General features: G+C 48.6%; 1 protein-coding gene and 1 non-coding gene across 6 annotated transcripts in view; both read right to left on the bottom strand.

The window, feature by feature from the left end:
• Positions 1-24,639, bottom strand: part of SLC39A11 (solute carrier family 39 member 11) — a 349,675-nt gene that overhangs the window by 246,882 nt on the left and 78,154 nt on the right. The window lies entirely within an intron of this gene.
• TRNAM-CAU (transfer RNA methionine (anticodon CAU)) lies at positions 12,711-12,784 on the bottom strand. Its single transcript has one exon. It is a non-coding gene; the product is annotated as a tRNA-Met (tRNA).

Below are 24,639 nucleotides of genomic sequence, written 5' to 3'. Positions count from 1 at the left end.
TTCTAACTCTGGGTCAAAGCAGGCAGATCCGAGTTCTGCTTCCAACCTGCTGGGGCCTGAGCTTCTCTCTAGGTTGAGAACAAAGTCATTTATAGAACGAGTTTAGCAGGACCCGTGGCATGGAATAAGCCCTCAATTAGTATTAGCTGTGATTATCATCATCATCATCATCATTACTAGATGGAAAACTACGACTGGACCTGTCTTCGCAGTGGAAGCAATAGGGAAGGGGAAAGAAAACGGACTCAGTGTAGTTGTAACAAAACCTGTCACTTGTATCTGAGTGAGCAGATAAAAGCATAGAGCACAGTAAATAAAAGTGCAGGTTTTCGTATTTATCAACGCCATCCCTTTTCCCCTTCACCATGGATGGTGGCCATCGTGACCTAGCACTTTAGAAAGGGAGGGTGGGCAGAAGAAGATGAGAGCAAGTGTGTATCCGGTAGATCAGCCATTGTCCAAGAAACGCCATGAGCGAAGGGGCGAGCAAGAAGGGAGGGTGTCCGTTATGGAACTTAGAGGGGTGTCCCTGTGACGGTAGATCCCGAGGCCCGAGGCTCAGTGCAGGAAAGGGTTTGGACCGACTCACTGCAAACTGGCTGCCTGATGTTGTCCTTTTTTCCCCCATATCTAAGACCAGAACAATCGTGTGGACGGAACTAGGTGAGAGTCTAAAGGGGCTGCTGGCTGTGCTTAAGGTCACGTGGAGGGAAACGGCCAACGGGCTCTCAGGCACCCCAGTCCTCCTCCTGCTCTTATCCGCAGAAGGAGCGCTATAGATCGATCCCTCCCACCCTTCCATTTGATAGAATCACTCTGCGGTCTCCCCGTCCAATCATCAGCCTAATATTTACCCAGTGAAAGCAGTATGTGTGTGCACTGCCACCTAAAATCCAATAAGTATGGACAGAGAGAAGAGGGTGCTTGCTGACGAGCCACGAGTGCAAACACAGCTAGCTCTTTAAAGAGGCACTGAGCTCATCAATACCCTCTCCTATTTCCATTCAGGGGCCCTGGGCCAACCGAGACTTAATAATTATTTTCCATCATCGCATCCCTCGGAGAAGCTTGAAAAGAAAAGGTCACTGTTCCTAAGTGTGTTCTCTACTTGCCAAACACAGATTATTTCCTGGGGTCCATGAGGCTCCCTTCCCAGACTCTGTCAACCAAAGACAGTCCGCGCCGGACTTTTCGGAGCTGACTTCAGAAATAGGATGTTATCCTGGCCGTGAAAAGGACTTGACTCATCACATTCCGTTGCCTGGCCTCCTGCCTCCCACCTTCTCTGCCAGGGTCAGGTTTTGAAGAGACCTCCTGGTGCACATTCTTTTCCTTTGTCCAGAACTCAAAAAATAAATACCAAACTCTGTGGTAGGTCGGGCAGGAAGGGGGGGCACGCGGTGGGCTGCTGGGCATGACGACCAGCTCCTGCGAGCTGACTCATCCCTCTGCAGCGACCACACGGGCATCCAGCTGAGCCTTCATGCCCACCATGGGTACATGCGGCCCGCCATGGGCACCTCCGGGCCTTGTTCTGCTTGTCCTTTCTTTAGGGAACATGAAGTACCAGCAAAATAGAAAAATTACAGAAGCCCTCTTTCCCTCGCACAGAAGTCAGCTCAAATAACTGGTTAAGATTAGGTCTGATTAGACGAGACATGAAGCCCTATTGCAGGGACTGACACACATAAAGGGTTTGTCTCACTCGGCAAGACGGCCAGGGGGTCAACAACTGAGCTGGTCAGGAGGAACCGGACTCCTTCCGGCTCGCTGTCCTGTCACCCTTAGTGACCGGTGCTGCATCCCCCGGTGCTGCCATGCTGCTCCAGGAAGAAGGGGTGAGGGGGAGATGAGAAGGGAAGTCGCCCCTAAAGACTTCTGACGACCCTATCACAGGGGTCTAGCTGCAAGGGAGGCTGCCATGCTGAGGAGTCATAGCTGGGCACATCACTAGGTCAGACAGAATCGGGGTTCTGTTAGAAAGGAGGAAGGGGACGTGGATACCTGGCAGGGTGTCAGTTCAGCGGCTGTAACAAAGAAAGTCTGCAGTGGCTAAAGCAGGACAGCAGGTTATTTCTTAGGAAAGAGTCCTGGCCGTTGGTCCAGGGCAGGTACGGTGAATGGGGCAGGTATCAACAAGGACTCAGGCTTTGAGGGAATGAGAGGTCAAGTGGCAAGCGTCTTCGATTGTTTACGAAAGTTAATTCATTGCTTAGTGATTCAATTTGTTATTGTTATGTTAACCTCTTAAGTCCCCTGAAAGGATCTCAAGGAACCTCCAGGAGTCCCCCGAACCCATGTTGTGAGCCACCACTTTAGGGTCACACCTCAAGAAGCGAACAAAGGTGTCTGGATACCACAAATAATAACTCAGCCTCCAAGTCTAGCGCTCACCTTCCATCCCATATTTTCCACTTAGACATTTTTTTAAAAAGTAATTAACTGACATATTAGAGAAAATGTGAGTCACTTGTTGGCAATCAGTTAAGAAAACTACGCTGAGGGGGAAAGTCTTAATTTGCAGAAAGGCAAGGAAATTTTTCTGTAGGTCTCTGGATTGCTGTTGACCTCTGAACAATATGGGTTTCAACGGCAAGGGTCCACTTATACGTGGAGTTTTTTTTCAATAAATGCTGTAAATGTATTTTCTCTCCCTTATGATTTTCTTAGTAACATTTTCTTTCTCCAGCTTACTGTATTGAAAGAATATAGTATATAATACATATAACATACAAATTATGTGTTAATTGACTGTTTATGTTATTGGTAAGGCTTTTGGTCAACAGAAGGTTATTAGTCAAGTTTCGGGGAAGTTAAAAATTATACATGGAATTTTTACTGCATGGGGGGTCGGCGCCTCTAACTCCCATGTTGTTCAAGGGTCAGCTGCATACATTTTGACTCCTGGGCCAGGTGTGGTAGGCAGTATGTGTGAAATGGCCCCCAAAGACGTCCTGCCCTGCTCCCCAGAACCTGTGACTATGACAACGATCCGTCGAAGGGCTCTGCTGTGTCACATGGCACAGCTGACCTTAGGTAGGGAGATGACCTGGGTGGCCTGACCTGGTCACACGAGCCCTCAAAAGTATGTAACGTTCTGTGGTGATGTTAGAGGGTCCGAAAGTGAGACGAGGTTGATGCACCGCTGCTGGCGTGAAGCTAGAGGAGGCCACGTCAGAAGGAACTGGGGTGGCCTTAGGGAGCCGCGAGAGGCCCCTGGCTAGCACCCAGCAAGAGAATGAAGACGCAGTCCCACAATCCTGCCAAATCCCGCCGCCAGGAGCGAGCGTGGAAGCGCAAGCCAAGGTCCAGGTGAGAACACTGCCAGCCGACATCGTTTTTTGTTTTTTTTTAAAGATTTTTATTGGGGAATTGGGGAAGGGAACACTGTGTTTTTCCAGGACCCATCAGCTCCAAGTCAAGTTGTTGTCCTTCAATCTTAGTTCTGGAGGGCTCAAGCTCAGCTCTAAATCCAGTCACCGCTTTCAATCTAGTTGCAGGGAGTGGGGGCGCGGGGGGGAGAGGGGGCAGCCGACCACCCCATGCAGGAATCGAACCAGCAACCTTGCCGTTAAGAGCACGCGCTCTCACCGGCTGACCCATCTGGCCACCCGTTGGCAGCTCAGCAGCAGCTCACTGGCCCATGTGGGATTCGAACCGGGGACCCTGTTGCTCAGAGCGCGCGCTCTAATCAACTGAGCCACCCAGCCAGCCCTGCCAGCCGACATCTTGATTTGAGCCTCCGACACCCCAGGAGAGAACTCAGCCCCGTCAGCCCAGGCCTCTAACCTGCAGAACTCTGAGCTAACGAATGGGTGCTGTTTAAAGCCACTAAGTTTGTATAATATACAAATATAGCCAGAGAAAGCTAACACATCAGGGCAGAGGACAGGTGTGGGCCAGGGGCCTGGTCCATGCATCACTGGAGCTGCGATAGGAAGAGACACCCCTGACCGGTGAGACAGGCCAGTAACAAGACTTGGATTACCACCTGCAAAAGCACCGGAGGACATAAGGAAGCAAAGAGCAGCTCCCACGATGCCCACAGAGGAAGGGGCTCAGGAAGATACGTGGGAAATAACCATGGGTGCTGGCACCTTGTATAATGTGCGCAAACTACTCAGCTGACACGGAAACACCCACGCAGCCACAGTGAGCGTGGTGAAATGAGAGTCGCGTTGGTGCCAATTTCCAAAGGGCAACGGCTCCCCAAGTTGAGCGAAAGCCTTCATTCAATAAAGCAGTAAGGCGGCTGGGCCGGCCTGGAAAACACCAGCAGCCCGCCAGCTGCTCGGGAGAGCCGGTGCCCAGAAAATCGACTCCATTAGCATCTGTCCCCAGGAGCCTCTCTCACCGGCAACGCTGTGAGAATGACAACCAGCAGTGAGTCACCGGGCCACCAGAGAAAAGCTAACAAAATGTCAGTCCCCGAGGCTCTCCATCATCCCGGGCTTTCTAGCTAGAATGGCTGTGGGAGGCTTCAGGGCCGTCCTCCAGCCGGCAAGACAACTGGGCTGCCCCTCACCTCCTGGAGTCCGGCCCCCATTCCTTCCCTCCCTCCCTTCCTTCCTTCATCAGATATCTACCGTGCACTTATCGATGTCAGCCCCTGCGCTAGGCAGGTGCTGGCAATCCAGCTAAGAACAAGCCTAGCAAGTCCCCGTACTCAACGAGTCTACATTCTGGTGGGGAAGACAGACAATGAAGAAGGAAAAACACCAACTAGGTCATGAAAGGTGATAACACATTCTATAGGTAAATCAACAGGCACACTGCAGAGGGGTCGGGGAGGAGGAGCTGAGGCAGCCTGTGCAGCGCTGTTGAAAGCGACAGTCAGGGGGCAGGAGGAGAGGCAAAGAGGCCTGAGGCGGGGACAGGGCTTGGTGAGCTCAAGCAGCAGAAGGCAGCGGGCAGAACTGGAGAAGGTGTGCAACGGCGCAGGTGACATGGGCAGGAGCCGAGGCTGTGGAGTGGCGTCTGTCCGTAATGCAAAGGGCAGCTGTCAGGAGGTTCTGAGCAGGGGGTGGCCATGCTGTGACTCTGCTGTGTTAAAGGGTGGCTGCTACGCAGACCGCAGACTGGACGGGGGTGGGAGCCGTGGAAGCAGGGAGACCTGTGGGGAGGCCCCTGCAAGACGGAACTCCAGGGAAGAGCAGATGATGGAGGATGACGGGTTAGGAGGGTGACAGCAGCAGAGATGGGAAAGGAGTGAAGGGATTGGACACCTTTTGGAAAAAGAGCCTGTCACACGCGTTGGTGAGAATGAAATGAAATGGCAGCTCCTCCTTATCCGCAGCAAGCCTCACTGCGTGCAGACTCTGGGTGCTGCGCTGCCCTCAGCCCCAGGAGACAAGTGTGAGGCCTGGCTGCTGCCTTCAAAGAGGTGGCCATCAAGCCGTAACATAACAAATAAAGATTTAAAAGAGAGGCACTCACTTGGGGCCAAGCAAGTGACGCTGATCATTCACGCCATGTGAGAGTTTGAGAGAGGAGTATGAGCTCCCAGAAGTGCTTCGGGTCAGGGGAAAATATCCGTCCTTACCTGGCTCTGGAGAAGCAGCAAGGAGACAGGAGAACATTCTAGGAAAGGGGACTGGGAAGGCGCTGAAATGTTCTACGCTGTGAACTATTCTGGGACCATCTGTCTCCTCCCTACTCAGTTACTGCCAAGGGGCCCCTGAACAGGGCTCACCCATCTCCAACATCAGACCTCACACACACACACCGTGGCGAAAGCAGGTGGCGTGCCAGGAAACTAAGTCCGCAGGCCAAGCGGCTGGCAGATTCTCAAGCCAGTGCAGCTGCCCAAAGCAGCCGGCCCATTTCCTGTGACCTGCTCCCCGGAGCCTGGATCCACTCATCTGCACATTAGTTCTCTAGCTGCGATGCAGGCCTTCCTTACCCCCAGCCAGCCTGCTCTGTTGGACCATGACTTCCTATTTGCATCCATAACTTCCTCCAATAAAACCTGTACTGAGGTGCTGGCCGGGCATCCCGCCTCTCCTGGAAGAATCCACCAGAACCAGACCCGGCTCCCATGTGAGTCCAAGCGTCTCCACTGCATAGAAACCCCCAATGCTGACTCCCCACATCTCATGGGCTCCGGAACGTTTCAGCTATTGACAGCGAAATTCCTCATGTCCCTTTGGACACCGTGGTTCAGAGAGCCTGAAGCCCTTTTGGAGAGCTTTGCTCGAAGGCAGCTGCACACCTACCCTCCCACTCTCAGCCTCCCCCCTGAGACACCACCAGCCCATGCCTCCGGAGTTCCAGAATGATCTACAGCTCACTCAGTGTACAAAGGAGAGCAGTGTCACTGCTCCCGGCAGATCTAAGCTTTTAGAGTCGTCTGCCTCAGTCATAATGAGCACAGAGAGCTTGCTGAACCCTGATTCTGACTCAGTGGCTCAGGGCCCGAGATTCTGCACTTCTACAAGCTCCCAGGAAATGCTGATGGGCAGGTGGGAGGCACACCATGAGGGGAAGGTCTTAGACTAGACAGCCCTTCCGCAATCCTCACCCACCGAGTTTAAAATGACCCAGCCTCCTTTCTAACACAATTCCACAGATGTGCCACAGTACTAGGCACAGCAAGCCCAGATTCGCGCACCGATAACGGGCCATCCGGCACTCACAGATACCTGAAGTCACGCAAGAAACGAGAGTTAGAGCACCGAAAACGAGCCCTGCTGAACATAAGGCTAAAACATTTAAGTGGCCCATGTTCATGCACTCCCGTGACTGCTGTCCACAGCAAAGGAACAATGGCTCTCACACTTGAACTGTGCCACGCTTACGCCCAGCTTTGAGAGATGTAATTCGTGCTTCCGGGCAAGGACGTAGCGGGATCAACAGTGAGCCTCACGGGACTGCTTCCTTAATTACTGCAACATCTCTGAAGGAGATGGACAAAGCTGAGACACGGCGGGCCTGGAAAGAGGCCCCGGGCTCTCCACAGGGTGATCACTGCAATGGGGTTCGCCAGAAATACACAAATCGCTGTAGCACCAGCCAACATCCACAGAGCTGACCAGGCAATAAAACTGAGTAAACAGCAAAACGCACCAGCAGGGGAGCTAGGGCAGCCTGAGGACAGCCCCAGTGATAACAGTTACCCAACTCGACTGCTTTCCTTGTGTCTAAAGACAAACTAGGGGTGGAACAATCCCCCTGCCAAAATATTTTCACCCCTGAGAAGATGGGCCGGGGGGGAGGGGTCAGGAGACGCCTAGGGACTGAAGCCCCTTCTCCGTGCTGCTAAATCACGGCTCTTCTTAGCTAACTGGACTCCTGGCCAAAGTGCAGCCAGAACCCCACATGACAGCGAACGTCAGCCAGCGTGCCTGCAGGGAACAGGGTCTGACCCCTGGAGCAGAACCAGCCAACACTGCAGAGGAGACCTGGAGAGGCCGGGAAGTGGTGACTAAGCCAGTGTGGTGTGTCCCACGGTAAGGTCCCAAGCGTCTTTTGGTAGTTCAGGAGGAAGAAATATGAAGAGGTAAGGGGAGACCACACCTCATCATGAAACAAAGTCCAGAGCCTCTGAGGTCTGGCCCCTGAAGAAGCATCTCCAGGCAGAGAAAGTGCTCTGGGGATTCCTCGCCCTTTGGGGTCTGTCACCTTGATTGGCCCCCACATAGAGGAAAGTGGGGAGCGAGGAAGAAAAGAATTAAAGCGAAATGCCTGAGGTCGTGTCAGCCCTTTGGGGTTGGATCGTAGACGTCCCATTGGTCATGTGGAAGAGTGAAGGTCCCATGATCCTGGGAGTGGACCTGTACTTTGCAAGCTAGTTGTTCTTGGGGCTTGTTTATTATTTACTTCCCTGTTGTCTTCCTTCAGCAGTTCATGCAGTCTTTCAAAACGTCAGCCTATCTCAGCAAAGAAGAATCGGGCATTTGGGTCCGTGCTTTTGCGTTCAAGGGAGAGTGATAGTGATCGAAAGTGAAGACTGGGGAAGGGGTTGGATTTCGTTAGGTGCTTGCAATGGAGCCTGCCTCCATTGTGAAACTGCAGGGTTCAGAGTTTTGCTTCAATAAGAAGCCAGTCATTTTTGCGAAAAGTGTCTTACATAAGACAATAATAGCTAATATTAACTGAATGTCAGGCACTGAGATTATTGCTTTACGTGGGATTTTTATTTAACCCTCTCAAACAATCCTATGGGGCAAGTGATATTTTTATCCTCGTTTTACCAACGAGAAAGCTAAAACTTAAGAGATCGGATCTAACTTTCTTAAGGACGCTCGGTGAATCTTGGAGGAGCTGGGAAATAAAAGCCAGCAATCTGACTCCAGACCGCTGCTGTTAGAACCACCAGCCGTGCCATCCGCCACCCCCCAAGATGCCGTGACAATCATGGCTATGGCTCCAACATTTCTGAAGCAACAGGAAAAGGGGTGGGAGAGCTGGGTATACAGACCATAAAAAAGTGATGGTTACCAATTTTGTCAGGTGCCCTCAAAGAAGGGTCTACCCCAGGAATCCCTGGAGATTCCAGCAAGAACCATCCCAGGAGGCGTTTTGGACTCTGAATGAGCTTGTTTCCTGGTCAGCCCTCAAGGTACCAAGCGTGCTCTTTTCTTTTTTTTTTTTTTTAAAGATTTTTATTGGGGAATTGGGGGGACAGGAACAGTGCTGGGGAATTGGGAGAAGGGAAACAGACAAGTTGCTGTCGTTTTTTTTGTTCTTCAGTCTAGTTGTGGAGGACGTTGCTTCACTGGCCCAAGTTGGCACCATCATTGCGCTCTTCCCGGGTGAGGCAGATCAGTCGCCAGCTTCTGGACGGCCGCTCACTGCGGCTGCTGGCCGCTCACGCTGGCTGCTGGCCACACACGGTAGCCCATGGCAACCCACTGCAGCAGGGACTGCAGTCTACGCCGTCGCTGGCGACTCATGGCAGCCCAGCTCCAGGTTGAGCTGTTGTTCAGCATCTTAGCTGTGGAGGGCAGTGTCACTGGCCCTCACATGTGGGATTCGAACCGGGGCCCTCTGGTGTCCCAAGCCAGTTCTTAACCATTGCGCCACTTGGCCGGCCCAAGCGTGCTCTTTTCTTGACGACCACGTCCCAAACTCAGGCTTCAGGAGTGTCTGTCACCTCACTGAGGCTTTGAGACGTACCATCTCAGGAGCCCACCACCACTCAATGAACCAACACTGAATGAACCCCTTTCTGCCTACACTGGGCATCTAACAACGCTTTTTTGGTTGCCTCTCTCACCCATTCCAGTTGCAGTCTGGTGACTGCCAAAAGAGTCCAAGATTTAAAAAAAAAAAAAAAATTTGGGACTCCACAAGTATCTGTGCCATTGCCCTTTTTATCCACTAGCCCAGGATAAGTCAAAGGAACTCGTGCCAAGTGGCTGATTTATTTGCAGCAAGCATATTCACTCCAGCTCAAGGGGGCTTTAGTCTGGTTGGCATGTTGAGATACTTTTGTACTCTCGGCTTCTTCTCTGCAGATACATGGCTGGGATTTTGCTAAAAGCCACGGATGTCTTCCATAGACACAATCCTGAGCTATGTTTCCCAGCTGGCGAAATGCCTTCTCTCCCTCAAGAGGCTCGGAAAGCTTGTGGTACAGGAAGGTCCCTGCTGAAGTCAGGGAAGCCTCTGGGGGAAACACATGGAAGAGGCAGAGTCCATCCAAACACCCATTTCTCAGGAAGCACAGGGCATCCCACCTCTGGCCACGGAGCTCACAGTCAGCAGCACGGGCAGAAACAGGGTGCCCAGAGGCAGGCCTTCGGGAGTCCGCTCTGCTTGCTTCTTTTCAAGACCCCAGGCCCACTGAAAAGGAAAAGAGATCCGTTTCCCCCGGGATCAGGTTTCCTGTGACCTCAGAGTGGTCATCCACAGAGCGTGCTCCCACCACGGAGAATGAGATAGCCAGCAGAAACACAACCCCAGGCTCGTGTTCGGGAGCTTGGCTAGGAAACTGCTCTAAAGAGCTCTCTGATTGGAATAAACATGGGGCCGAGGAAAAGTTGCCAAGTGTTTACACTGCTTGCCTTCTAAGAAAAATCCATTCATACTGCGCTGTACGCCTGAAGCTGAAGCTGAATTATATTGACTGTCAACTATAATTTAACATATATATATATATATAGTCACGGGATATGGAGTACGGCGTAGGGAATAGAGTCAATGGGGCTGTAACAGCTCTATATAATGACAGACAGGTAGGAGATTGGGGAAGGGGGGTGATTACTTTGTGAGGGGTGAACTGTCTCACTATTGCATTGTTTTGTACACCTGAAGCTAATTTTAAAAAATCCAATCACTGAAGCCAAATTGGGTTCCAGAATCCATTTCGCAGCTTCTCTGCCCCATTCCTTTGTCTCGTTTTAACAAATAAAAAGATTATCTTACTCTTAAAGTTGTTCAGAAATAGAACGTGCTGCCTGGTGAAATAAAAGGTTTCCAGTTCACAGAACGGCCCAGAATAGAAGGCAGGAGGACCGCTTGTGAAACAAGCCAAAGCCGAGAGTTCTGTACAGGGCGGGAGTGTTTAACTGGAGGTCACCAGGTCACTTTCAGCTTCAGGTTCTATCCGTGTGGTTCATTCACATCATCACCTCCACTGAGGCCCTCCCCACACAGGTCACTCTATCAGCTGCTATAACGCGCTTTTCGCTGCTACGCTGGGCTCACACTCAGCCATCCTTCTGCAGAGCCGGCCCAGCAAGGTGACACTAAATTGTCCCCGCGGTCCTCAAAGAAACAGAATTAGGGGTTTTGGAATCGGAAGGGGGTTCAATGCACAGCTTCACCATTTTTTAGCCATTGAGCCTTGAGTGCATTATTTAACTTCTCCAAGCTTAGGTTTCATAGCCTGTAAAAGAGGAGAGATTGTTGCCTGTGGTTCTGAAGTTTAAATAAAATCACCCAGTTGCGGTGCTGCTCACAGTGCCTGATCATAAGGGCATCTGTTCAGTGTGCGTTCTTTCCCTCTGCACTCCTCCACGCTCCCCCCCTCTCTCTCTCTGCGCCTCCTCCTGGTCCGTAGGTGGCTCCTGGACAAAATAACATGTCCACCGCGAGCTGAGTTACATGACTTTCCTTAACCGCCAAGGCTGGGCACGTTTTAGCAATTCTTCATGCAGCCATCAATGTCATGACTTACTCCCCACAGCAGCTGCTCCAAAGCGTCTCCGCCTTCGCTTCCAATCAATAATCAAATATTTGCTGAACAGCTAATATTCTCAAAGCACCAAACTTGAAGTCGTAGGGGAAACAAAGATGATAATGAATGGTCTCTGCAGTGCACGCCTGCAGATGAATCTAAAACAAAAGCAGCATCTGGAAAGTACCACGTGATGGGGGACAGAAGCGAAAATGCCCTCGGAGGTTCAGAAGACAGTTGAGATCATAGTAGCAGGTTTTCTAGAAGTGTCACTTAAGTGGGGTCTCAAAGAAAGAGAGGATTTCCACAGAAAGAGGATTTCCAGGGACAGAAGAAATCAAATGGGCAATGGTATGAAAATGGGAAAACACAAAACACATCGGGACTTAAAAGCCAGTGGGTTTTGAAGTAGGAATGGAACGCCCGATCTTTTTTAAAAAATAAGATAAATTAGATTCTGGAGGCTATCCACTTATATAAGCATTACATAAATCCGTCCTCCAAAAATGTAAAAGCAGGGGTCACAGATCAAACGCCTGGCAGGGCCTAACAAATCCACTGAGCACACCTCCTCGCTCACTGTGTGAGAGCCGATGAGACGGGAGGGGTGCTGGGGAGTTCAGGCTGCACCCAGAAAGGACAGCAGCCCCTCAGCTCCCGCTGACTGCTGCCCAGTGGCACATCAGCCTCAGAGCTGCCAACATATAAGAGAGATCAAACACCGGGTGTCTTGTCGGAAATCACCTGATTTTAAAACTATAGGCTCACAGGATGCTCAACTCAGGGTTAAAAAAAAAAAATTTTCTAACAATCTGAGCTGCACTAAATAGAGGTTACCTTGTGAAGTGGTGAGCTCTCTGTCATTGTTCAGATAGAGGTTGAATGGCCCCCTGCCAAGGATGCTATTAAGATCTCTGAACAGACCTAGGACTGGAGCCCAAGACTCCTGGAGTCCCTTCCGGTTCTAACAGTCTAGGCTACGGGCACACTTCCCCTACTGCCTAAGTGCCACTGGCCCCCAGCTGCACAGAGAACAGAAGACCAAGCCTCCCATCCTGTGCCTTTGTTGCCTTGCCCGCCAGGAGGCCCCCTGCCTTTGCTGAAGATCCCACCCACCTACAGCACTTCCCTTCCGTAGAGCTGTTGCCCTGATTTGGGCGGCCCTTCTCTCCTCCCAGCAGCCCAGCCCTACACTTCTTCTAGGCTCCCTGCTCATCCATACCTCCCCCTCTGCTCAAAGATGCCCAAACACGCAGCACACTTTGTGCCACACACACAGCCCATCGCCCTCTGGCTTGCTGAAGGTCAGGAACAGGACTCTTGCCCTGTGAGTGCCTGGCTTTTGCCTCCTCGGAGTCTGTACACTTCTTGAGGACACAGGACGTCCCTTTCTACTCTTGGCTTCCCCACCGTGCCTAGAACGGTGCTGGGTTCAAAGGTATTGCTTACACAATGCATGAAACATAAACCAGAGCTTAAAGAACTGAACTTTCTTCTCTTTTTCTTTTTTTTAGTGTGTTTTTCCAGGACCCATCAGCTCCAAGTCAAGTAGCTGTTTGAATCTAGTTGTGGAGGACGCAGCTCACAGTGGCCCGTGCGGGGATCGAACCAGCAACCTTGGTGTTATGAGCACCGCGCTCTAACCCACTGAGCTAACCGGCCGTCCCAAGGGCTGAGCTTTCCATGAGAGGTAAACCCAGAAGAGACAGTGCCTCACCTCTCAAAGTTTGGTTTGTGGAGAAACAACTATAAAACCCCTAGACCACATGTTCTTAAAATAGACTACCAACAAAACCATTCGTGTTCACACAGAGCTGCTCATATATAAAGCCCTTCTCATTCTTTTTTTTAAAAAAAGTCTCGTGCTAATGAATTTCCCCACGTCTGCCCCACTTCAGTGTTAAATATTTTGAGTTACTGGACTAATTTCCAGAATCTCACTGTATCCATAGGCTTTCTGTATTCCCAGTCAGGCAGCCCCGTCACTCAGGTTAACTTCAGGAGTTAAAAAGAATAGCCCAACACTGACACTAAATGTAAACTTTTCACTGAGTGTGTAGCAGCGGGGGGAAGTGCAGAAGTCAACCTAGGGAACAGACACTATGTCTCAAAATTAAAAACTGGGTTATCAGTGCAGTAAGACAAGAAGGAAAAAGAGAGACAGACAGGAATGAGACACGAGGTATAAAAATTGGGGGTGGGGGAGAGTAAACCATAATCATCTCTGAAGATACTATTGTATATATACAACTCTCAGGGATTCATCTAAAGAACAATTACTAACAATAACCATATTCAGTTTGGTAGTTCAATACAAGTAGTTTGGAAAAAATCAAGTTTTCTTATGCAAAAACAATGGCCACATCGAATACATTATGAAAGAAAAGCTCCCAAAATAGAAATAAAAGGAAATACAATACTCAGGAATACACTCAACCAGAAATATGAAAAATCCTTATGAGTAAACTTAAAATGCGACTGAGAGACATCATCAATGACTTGAATAAATGGAGTGGCATTCCTTGTTCTTAGATAGAAACTTCCACCATCATAAAGCTGTCACTTCTGCCTAAATTAATCGATGAGTCTGAAACAAACCCCATAAAGACATCTAGAAGATGTTAAAGAAACGAGAAAGCTGGTTCTAAAGTTCATATGAAAAAACAGGCTGTAGAAATAACCAAGAAAGTTTTGAAAAGGAAAAGCAATAGGAGGAGACGAAGAATAAAACAAAGTTCCAATAACTGAAACAGTATAGTACATGAATAGAGCAGAGAAGATTAAAGCAGCAGTGTACAATAAAAATATAACGTGAACCACAAATATAATAAACACAGCTTAAAAAGAAATAGGTGAAATTAACCTTAATAACATATTTTACTTTACCCAATATATCCAAAATATCATCACTCCAACATGTAAGCAATATAAAAATTACTAATGAAGTGTGTGTGTGTGTGTGTGTGTGTGTGTCTGTGTGTAAATTTTCAAAATCTGCTCCGTAATTTATTTTTACAGCACATCTCAATTTGAACCAGCCATATTTCAAGTGCCACATAGGTACATGTGGCAAATAGCTAGCATATTATTCACCTAAGAACTACAAAATCCAGAAATAAATAACTAAATACATTCTCTAGTTGAGTCCACAATACAGGTGGCATTTCACATCAACGGGGAAAAGACGTATTATTCAACACATCAGGTATTAGGACTTCTAGTAGCCATCTGGAAATTCATGCATCTTAATCCCTACATCATTCCTTATACTGAAATGGGTTCTGGATGGATCAAATGTTTACATGTAAAAAATGAACACAAAGTCATAGAAAAAATAGATAATATTTTTAACCATCTTGGGATGAGGAAGACTTTACTAGGTGTAACTCAATGAAAACCTACTAAGGTCACATAAGCCCAAGTTAAATAAAAATCTACACAGTTAGATGCACCACAAACAGTCCTAAGTGACAAACTGAGAAAGTAACTGTAATAACGTGACAGATAACTTCCTCAATATATAAGCAACTCCAAAATAAGACCAACAACACAACAGAAAAATACAGTTCACAGAAAAAGGCACATGAATGACTTTGAAACATATGGAAAGGTGCTCAAGCTGACTGATCCCACAAATGCCCATTCAGGCTCCATGAAATACTGTCCTCACCTGTCCCTAGTCACCAAAACGCAAAAGGTTTGCTAAAATCTTCATAAGGGTGACGGTGTGGGGAAAGTCATTCTCAAACACTGCTGATGAAAATGCAAATTGGTACAAGCTCTACAGAGAGCAACTTGAGGATTTCTATAAAAGTGGAAAATTCACACACCATTGTGCAATGTAATCCTGCTCTTAGGAATTTAAGTTACAGATGTGTTCACATGGACCTAAACACACGCAGTTGATATCCTCTCTTCCGACGTGGCCCAAACTGGTCCCTAGCAGGTTGATTTTTCAAGTGAACAAAGGGAAGAATCTTCCCCCGAAATAATTTTAATTTCTAGCAAATAAATGTGTGTTAACGTACCCATCCTACGATGTAAGACAGTAGTGCATAGAGGTCAACCGATCAAGTCTGGCTTCATCTGTTTTGCAAAAACCATACCCGTGATACTACTACATTTACAGTCTTCGGGTTTGGTTTCTTTAAAGTGGTGTTAAGGACTTAAAAGACATGTGGGAGGAAATCTGAAAACACAGTAGTTGTCCATTTTTCTGATTCGCTGCTCAATCTTTGACAGCTGTCTCCACAATGCTTCACATCACAGAAACTTGGTGCTTCACCGTTAGCAAATCTAGTCAAAGCATTTGACCAAACTTTCATCAAAGCTTTTCCTTTTCACCCTCATCTTCCATCAGTTTTGTAGCATTCGGTTAAATCAAGTGATTGCAATAAGTATAACTGGCCTAAATAGTTGTGTTAACAAACCACCGACTCTAGGTGAGCTGACGACAGGGCAGGGTCTCATCAGCAGGTATTCAAAGTGTTACAGGTAACAGAAGCATGGGCCATCTATTACTCAAGCAACTCCATTAAGTCAAGGGCAACAAAGACGGTGTATATTTAAAGGACCAGGATAGTCACTGCATCCCAGTTTGAAAGAGTAAAGGACATGAATCAACCTACATGTCCCTCAACAGGGAACTAGTTAAATAAGTTACAATACCTCCATTTGATGGAATACTATGCAATTGTTTAAAAAAAAAAACAGAAAAGAAAAAGAAACGAGACAGCACATACAGATGTGCTGATATATCTTTGAGATGTGGTAGGCTCATGGTGCAAAGTAATATTAATATATTTATATTTATGTGCTTAGGGAGGCATAGGGCACCTCTGGGAGAATAGAAAAAAGGCCTGGTTAAAGGTGGTGGTAGTGAATTGGTAAGTGGGAGGCAGGGTGAGAGAGACACTCAGTGTACCTCCCTTTTGTCCCTTTTGACTGGTGAGCCATGGGCACACAATTTTATTTTGTTCAAATATGAGCCAGGGTCCCCTCCACGCAGTCTTGATAAAGATTCTTGGTGGGAAAGACGTCAGGAGTGAAGTGGGGAGGGCTGGGAAGGGGTGAGTCCTCAGAAAGAAGAGCCCTGTGATCTGCCCTCACTACCTAGGCCGGGCCCCATGGGGAATGGGGAAACCACAGAATCCCCAGAAGGATTAGGGAATCAGAGAGCAGGGGCCCCCGGGGCCCCCTTCCTGGGTGGAGCTGAGGGCGGGCAGCACACTCCACAGACGCGGCAGCAGTGGGTATCGAGGCAGCGAGAACGGTACACCGCCTCACGGTTTTGCTGACTCAGGGTGGCACTGGAATAGCAGAATAATCCTGGGAGCCTCAAAGCCAGTGACATGGGGAGAGATGGAGGTGATCCCATTCATTAAGTTTCCACCATGGAGAAGGTGGAGGGAGTTGGCAAAACCAGCCCTCGTCCCTGTGCCTCCCCGGTGTAGGAGGAAGGCCATCGAGGTTCACAGAGCAGGAGAAGAAGCCCAGTCCACTCAGGACAAGCATCGAGGCAGCCACGAGACCTGAAGAGGCTTGGACTGACACATGGGCCACATCCGGCCCACTGCCTATCCTTGTAAATAACGTTTCATCGAAACCCAGCTACTCCCACTCCTTTACCTATTGTCTCGGGCTACTCTCACACCACAGTGGCAGAGCTGAGTGGTCACCACAGTGACCACACGGCCCACAAAGCTGAAAGGACTTACAATTTGGCCCTTGACAGAAAAAAACTTTGCCGACCCCTGGTGCAGGGAACAAGGAACAACTCAGCAAAGACTCATGGGGGCCAAAGAGGACCCTGATCAGCTAGATGCCTGCGGCCCTCCATCCCTGAAAGGATGTGTCATGCTGCAGAGTAAGAAGATAGAAAAAAAAAATCTCTAAATCCACGAGGGCTGAGTTTTTGCCATCCCAAGAGAATGAGCTCAGAAAAAGCCATTCGGTGTGTCTACATTTGCGGACGGAGATGCCCACTCAGAGCCGCAATCATGATCCCCAAGAAAGTGGTCTTGTTGGATGAGGCCAACGTAAAATAGGACCTGGGGGCGACCTGAATGGAAGGTAGAAAATGGAACCAGAAAATGACCTCAGGGCACATTATCTGCAACACTCCTTGCTAATTAGAGAGTCAGGTGGGTTGGCATGACTTGAAAACTCAAACACAAGACTTTTTCCCCTGGGAATTGTGGGTCACACGTAAGGTCTCGGCACACTCGATCCAAAAGGCTTCCCGGGCTTTTCTTCAGAAAGGCAGCAGTTCTCAAAGCGGGGTCCCCGGGCCAATATCAGCAGCATCCAGGAACTTATTAGAAATGCAAATTCTGGGGCCCGTTCCAGACCTCCTGGACCAGACACCCTGGGGGTGGGCCCAGCAAGACAGTGAAGCACAAGCGGAAGGCTGAGGACCAAGGCGGGAAGGCAGAGCCTTGTCCAGGAGCGGTGAAAAACCAAGTCACACGGCATCTGGCGGCCGGTCCTTTGTGCCACGAAGTGTTTCATCAGGCCCTGACTCATCCACCATTTCCCCCTGGAAACAGAATGCTAAACAAATACGAAGGATGGCCGTTTGTTTATCTGAAACATAACAATATCCCAAGTCTATTGCATTTACGTCTACAGCTAATGATTCCGCTAATCAATAACTCTAGTGAATTGCGTGAGCAGCAATAACCCTCTTACAGAATTGATTTCTCTTGTTAGGAACAAAGAAGGCGCTCCCTCGAACAATTCAGCCGGCATCGATTAGCTCGTCAGAGCACTAAGAGGCCCAGGCGAGGGGCTGGGTACGATCACATTCACTCATCTGGGGCTGCAACCCACCCAGGACTGCGCCCACTCAGCATGGCTGCTGCCTCTCCTTCAGGCACCAGGGACAAGGCAATGATACGCTCAAGCGGCAGTGGCCCAGGGGGGACAGCCACACCAAGGCTGGGCAGGAAAAGCTGGAGGTACCTCCGGAGGAACAAGTCATGCCCTCATTCTTAGGCTGTCTGCTCACAACTCTGCCCACAGGGCTGGTCGCCAGACCCCACTCTGTCGAGTGGTGTTTATTTGAGAGGTTCATTTCCATCCACACCCTTCTCATTTGCATAGGGCCCCAATTTTTTCTTCCCCCCTAAATGCCAACATCTGACATTTTGATGCTACATTTATTAATCCAGCAGCTATCTATGCCCTACTTCCCTGTTATGGGGTGAACTGTGTCCCCACCCCCCAAAAAAAAGATGTTATAGTCCCAATGCCAGGTCCCTGAGAATGTGATCTGATTTGGAAATAGGGTCTCTGCAGATGATCAAGTTAAGACAAGATCATTAGGGTGGGCCCTGATGCCACAGGACCGTGTCCTTATTAAAAGGGGACACTGGGATACAGAGACAGATGCTCACACACAGGACGAACACCACGGGAAGGCTGGAGTTATGCTGTCACACGCCAGGGAGTTGCCAGAGGCTGGGAGAGGCCTGCAACAGATCCTCCTCTAGAGCCTTCAGAAGGAGGGCAGCCCTGCCGACACTGTGACCTCAGACTTAGCCTCCAAACTGACAAGATGAGTTTCTGTTGTTTAAACCACTTAGTGTGTGGCACTTTCTCACAATAGCCCTAGGAAACAAACACACTCTCCAATGAGTCCCTAGGTTCCCCCAAAGGCAGGGTAGCCCTGGAAGCTGCCTCTGGAAGCAGGACTTCCAAGTTTCTGTAGAAGCATTATGGGGAGTTGCTGAGACAGTGATTCACGCCGCAGCTGGGGAGCTGAACTAAATCGGCCAGTTCCCAAACCTGATGGTGCGTCCAAAGCCCCCGGTGAAGCTTTTCAGAAACACAGATGTCTGAGCCCCAGGCCAAGCTCCTACATCACAACATCAGGTAGTTGGTAATGAGATGCCACCTGCCAGGCGGAGAGCCGCAGAACCCTCCAGGGCCCCTCCAACCTGAGATTCCAATGCTGCTATACTGCTTGTCCTCCACGCCCTGGCCATGCGGAGTGGGGCCCGAAGACCAGATCTGGGACTCAATTCTTTGATCTGTACAATAGGAGAAAGAAGAAAGCGCCTGCCTCATAGGCTGGAGGGCTGAATGAGTTCATGCACAGTACCCAGGGCATAATAAACACTCAATAAACGCCATCTAGAAAAAACTAAGGGATGGCCTAGTTACTGTCTTCAACTACAATGACTATAGTTTTTTTATTCAAGAAGCGGAAGAATAATAGGATAGGATATCACAAAGCTCTGCGAGGACCCAAAGTCTCTTACTAGGTAACTACCAAACAGACTTGTGTAAAGTGTATCCATTTTGATTGAAGGCACGAAGTAAAAGTTCTTGAATTTGCGACATAAATAGAACAGAATGAACAGCTAACCCCACAATCCACTGAAGACGCCAATGAGGGAAATTTACTACCCCTTGGTAAACTTAGACATGTTGAAAGTGCTCCCCGTCCTCCAAAAACAAATAGAATGGGCCATTACAGTAGCGTGTGGATGGCATGAGATGTCTTTGGAAATCTCTGAGCAAAAATTTTTTTCTTTGAATGAAGACAAAGTCCTGAACCAGAAAACCCTCTCCTCTTCCATACCAGGTCCTTCCTGCTCCAAAAAATCCCATGAAATTAACAGAGACAGGTAAAGTTCTAAAGTGGAGTAGACTGGATATCCCTTATCTGCTCACCCATCCAAAAATGACACTCTTAAAAAAAAAAAACAAAAAAACAGCAAGTGTGGACTATTTCTACCAATGGACAGAAACTGGTTGTCATCTTTTGTTGGAACTCTTTTCTGGTTTATGGAAGTATCCATGCTGGGGGCCAAATGTAATTAGGATGACTTCTCATGGAAAGAGAAAATTGTTCTACTGATGAAGACAAAAGAAAATACTGGAGAGCCTCTTACAAGAATATTCATTTTACCCTAGAGGACAGTAATGTCCCCAAATAATTAAGTTTTGTGATATCTGTATGTGATGCCCATCACCGGAAGAGCGATAGCCAAGGACTCAAACACCAATGGCTACTCCATGTAGTGGTCTGTGCTTAACTCTCAAGATGGGAACTTACTACTTTTCTCTTAATGAGTGTGAAACTCTACATCTTGAAACAGTGGAATAAGAAAAACTGTCCTCACTCAAAGTCTGGCTTGATAAACTCCAGGAGGTGAGTGAGGATGGATGACAAACGGTCACTGTGAGGAAACATACTTCCCAAGTTCCATGGTAATTTCTCAGAACAGTAGATGACCTTTAAAAATTCTACTCAAAGTCAAACACAAAGATACCAGCCAGGACTGTTTAAAGGTAATCTATACCCTTAAGCCACATCTTGGGATGGTATACACAGACTGATTTGACATAAATGGAATATTTATACCCTTGCAATTATCATGTTATAGGGCATGATTGTTGCTCCAAGCACTTTAAGAGAAACTTGTACTGTAGGCTCCTTGTTCATTGTTATCTCGGTAAAATCATTTCATTGCAAAAAAAAAAGGATTAAACAATTAGAGGAAAGGAGATACCAAAGTAAGGAAAACACTGTGAAATGTAGCCCAGATGAGGTCATGCTGTGAAACTGGGAGCTCTCGCATTTAGTGAGGATGGCTGACTGTTTTCTTTTCCATTCTTATTTTTTTGTTTATACTGTGGTAAAAAACAAAACAAAAAAACAATAGATAAAAAAACACCATAACATAAAATTTACCTTCCTAACCAGTCAGGGACGCTGCAGGGAAACCTCAGGGCTTGATAGGGGACATGCTACTTCGGGTCTGCCGGCTGCTTTGTGGGCACCACTCCAGCAGAGCTCCGTCTCCATGGCAGCAGCACTTCCCTCTGGTGGTACCAGCCAAATCCAGTTTGGACCTTTCCCAATACTTGCAGAACTGGCTTCACTGTGTCCCAGCCCAGGACATCAACACCAGCCTGCTGCCACCTCCACCTTGGACACTGGCGTTTCAGCTCTGAGCTTCTACGTTTTAATAATTCCAACTTCCTGCTCTACTTCCTCAGCCCCGGTGTGGTCGCTGCTGTCATCAGCTGCCACCTCTGTGATGTCTCAGAGTTCTCTTTTTACCCTGGCTAACACCTTTATGCCTAGTTAGCAATTCTTTGTATTCAATTCTCTCTGTTTAAGTGACGGGTGTGCTTTGTCTCCCAGACCGGACCCTGACTGATACAGAATCCAAGCCCTAAGAAGAGCCACTCTGAGTATCCTACCTGCCACCAGAGAGAACAGAAACAAACCTAAGGAGGAAGACACATTTACAGACAAGTCATGATTTAAAGTCTCAGAGGCCATGGGGGCGCATTCAAGCTACACAAGTGCAGCAAGTCATGCGTGCATCCGGGTGGCCTCTGCAACACGGGGAGGCACGAGGAGGAGAGGGCCAGGCTCCTGCACCAGGATCTGCAGCGAGGCCGCACCCGGGGAACAGGACAGGCGGCAGGCGGGACAGGTACAGCGAAGGACCGGTTCCTGAGTGTAGGTAGGAGAGAGAAGAGCATGAGGCATAGAAGAGAATGGTGAAATCACGCCAAGAACCCGCTGTTTGCCACACAGAAGTAAAAACAGTGGCATCACTGCTAATAGTTACTGAGCTCTTAGAAGGCGCAGGCAGATTAGGCAGAGCCACGCGGATCACCATATTCATCGATTCCAAGATGCCTTCTGTTGTAAGACACACCATTCCTCAAGGTACCATGTCAGACAATGACCTGCCATTGCCTGTAAGATGCACCCCCATTTTAGAGCGGTTCAAATGTGCAAAAATGCTTCTTAGAATCAATGCAACCTGGCAGACCACTCAGTCCTTATAACCTTCCCTCTAAAGTAGGTAGGGCAGGGCTTAGCGGGGGAGAGGCTGTCTAGTTCAAGGTCCCTCAGTCAGCAAGTGGCCACGCATGGATCTGATCTCATTCGGTGGGACCGCAGAGCCAGTGCCATCAGCAATTCTGCTCTGAGGCCTCTTAAACCACTCAGAAGTCAGGAATCCAACTCTTACTGAATGTATGCAAAAGTCACTGATCTATTCCGAGCTTTCAGGTGTGAAAAGACATTAACCACGGACAGTAAATTGGTCAGTCAGAGAAAGGACTCTCGTTGCCAAATCCCTTCGGTGGCATAGAGCAACGCCAACTCTCCTGAGTGGTGGCAGGGGCAGCAGCACCAAGGAGAGAACTAAAGAGGAAAACTGTGTTCGTTTCCTGGGGCTGCTATAACAAATTATCAGCAGCTCGATAGCTTAAAACAACAGAAATTCACTCTCACAGTTCTTGAGGTGGGGAATCCAAATTCAGCATCATGGGCTGAAATCAAGATCTCGGCAGGACGGCGCGCCCTCTGGGGACTCCAAGGGAGAACCCATTCTTTTCCGCCTGCTGGTGGCTGCTGGCATTCCTTGATCCCGGGCTTCGTCACTCCCACCTCTGCCTGCAGGGTCACCAGGCCTGCTCTGCTGTGTCAAATCTCCCTCTGCCTCCTTGTCATAAGGACACTTGCGATCACATTTAGGATTCGCCCAGGTAATCCAGGTTGATCTCCTCATCTCAAGATCCTTAACTTCACCACATCTGCAAAGACCCCCTTTTCCACATAAAGTAACATTCGCAGGCTCCAGGGATTAGCTCGGCCACACAAACCAAAGGTGGAACGTGTTACTGGGGTCTCCCAAGCCCAGATACTGAAGTAAGTTATGTCCACGTTGCTGAAATGTTCATCTATATTTCAATTTTCCCAAACTTGTGATGGAAGATAATCCTTATGCAAAATATCTAGAAATGCAAAGACTACCCCAACCAGATGGGCCTGGAATCATAATAGAAGTTTGGGTTTAGTTTGCTGATGCCTTGGACAGGTCTGCCTGGGCCTGTGGGGCAGGGTCCTGGGTGGGAGCTGAGGGGAAACTAGAACCTAACAAAGAAATTGGAAGTTGGCAGGTGGAGAAGGGACGAGATTGACGCCTGTTTTAGAGAGAAAGCAGAGCAGACCCTGGGCTGAACCCTGAGAAGGCAGGGGATGAAATCTGACCCCACATTACAAGAGGNAGCCCTTTTCAGATTGGCTTCTCTCACTTAGTGATATGCATTTAACGTTCCTCAGTGTCTTTCCCTGGCTTGATAGCTCGTTTCTTTTTAGCGTTGGAGAGTAAAGATCTCACTGTCTGGATGGACCACAGTTCACTAACCCATTCATCTACTGAGGGACATCCCGGGGGCTTCTAGGTTTGGACCATTACGGATAAAGCTGCTGGAAACATCCGTGTGTAGGTTTTTGTGTGGACGTAACTCTTCAGTTCGTTGGGGGAAATACCAAGGAGTGACACTGCTGGGTTGTATGATAAGCCTTATTTTTTTAACAGTCCCCCAACATAGATGGCTTGCCTGAAGCTCTCGGCACTAGCAAGCGAAGCTCCTTTAAATGTTGGGCATTTTTAAACCTGGGTGTGGCGACATATTAACAGGCGATACAGAAGCAGAAAGCGGTGTATCTGATTAAGCCGCAATTACCCCTAAGAAGCAGGGGTAGGTGATGGAGGAGGAAGTGAGCCCTGGCCTCAAGGCTTCAGGGAATGGGCTCCACGGGCAACTTGCTGCCCGCCAGGCCCTTTATGACCCAGAAGGTATTGTAGATCCCGGAAGCCCTCCTGCAGCTGTGAACCTGCTTATACAGGCAAAAGCTTTTTTAACCGCCAGTATCCCCCCTCTTCCCACCTTTGTCAATAAAAGGAATGCACAATCGGTTTCATCACACACAGCTGGGGCCTCACAGTAACCCCCAAGTCCTTTTTGTCTCTATTCCCCAAAAGAAAAGGGAAATCCCCACCAATCAAATGAGCCATGGGATAGCTTGGGTGGAGCCCAACCTTGTCCAAGTTACTGGTTGCTATGCCCAAAGCAGCCCAAATTTTTGCAAAATAATTAAAGAAGCTCAAGGGAGTGAGTGTTTCAATAACAGTAACAACTCCTGTAAAAGAGCTAAAGAGGAAATAAACCCAAAAACGGATTGAATGTCTAACTTCAGTCTTTGGCTGGTCTGGCAGGTCAGCCACAGGGCTCAGAAATCTGAATGCTGAAGGAAAGGCTTCTCAGGCAAGCTGATGTTTGAGACGCTGTGTGTGCTCTTCACCTCTTCCCAGGCCTTCGCTCTCTTCTTATTCTTCACACACGGCCCGTGGCCTCTGAGCCACTATCAGGACTTCAACTCCTACCTCAACGGATGGGCAAGCGAATGAGTGAATCACCTGAGTTGATTTTAAAAGCTGATCTTGACCTTGTTCATAATCAACAAAAGATGGAAGCAGCCCAAATGTCCATGAACAGATAAACAAATATTCCATCCAATGGAACACGTTTCAGCCGCGAAAAGGAACCAAGCGCTGATACACGCCACAACATGAACCTCAAAATCATGCTAAGTGAGAGAGGCCACACACAAAAATGAAATATCCAGAATAGGTGGGGCCATAGACAGAAAGCAGATTAGTGACTGACAGGGGACGGTGGGAGCAAGGAATGGG

Source organism: Hipposideros armiger, unplaced genomic scaffold (genome assembly GCF_001890085.2).
Source record: "Hipposideros armiger isolate ML-2016 unplaced genomic scaffold, ASM189008v1 scaffold_150, whole genome shotgun sequence".
In the NCBI taxonomy this organism is placed as follows: domain Eukaryota; kingdom Metazoa; phylum Chordata; class Mammalia; order Chiroptera; family Hipposideridae; genus Hipposideros; species Hipposideros armiger.
Note: the sequence above shows the minus strand (reverse complement) of the source record. Positions and strands in the feature narration are given on the sequence as shown.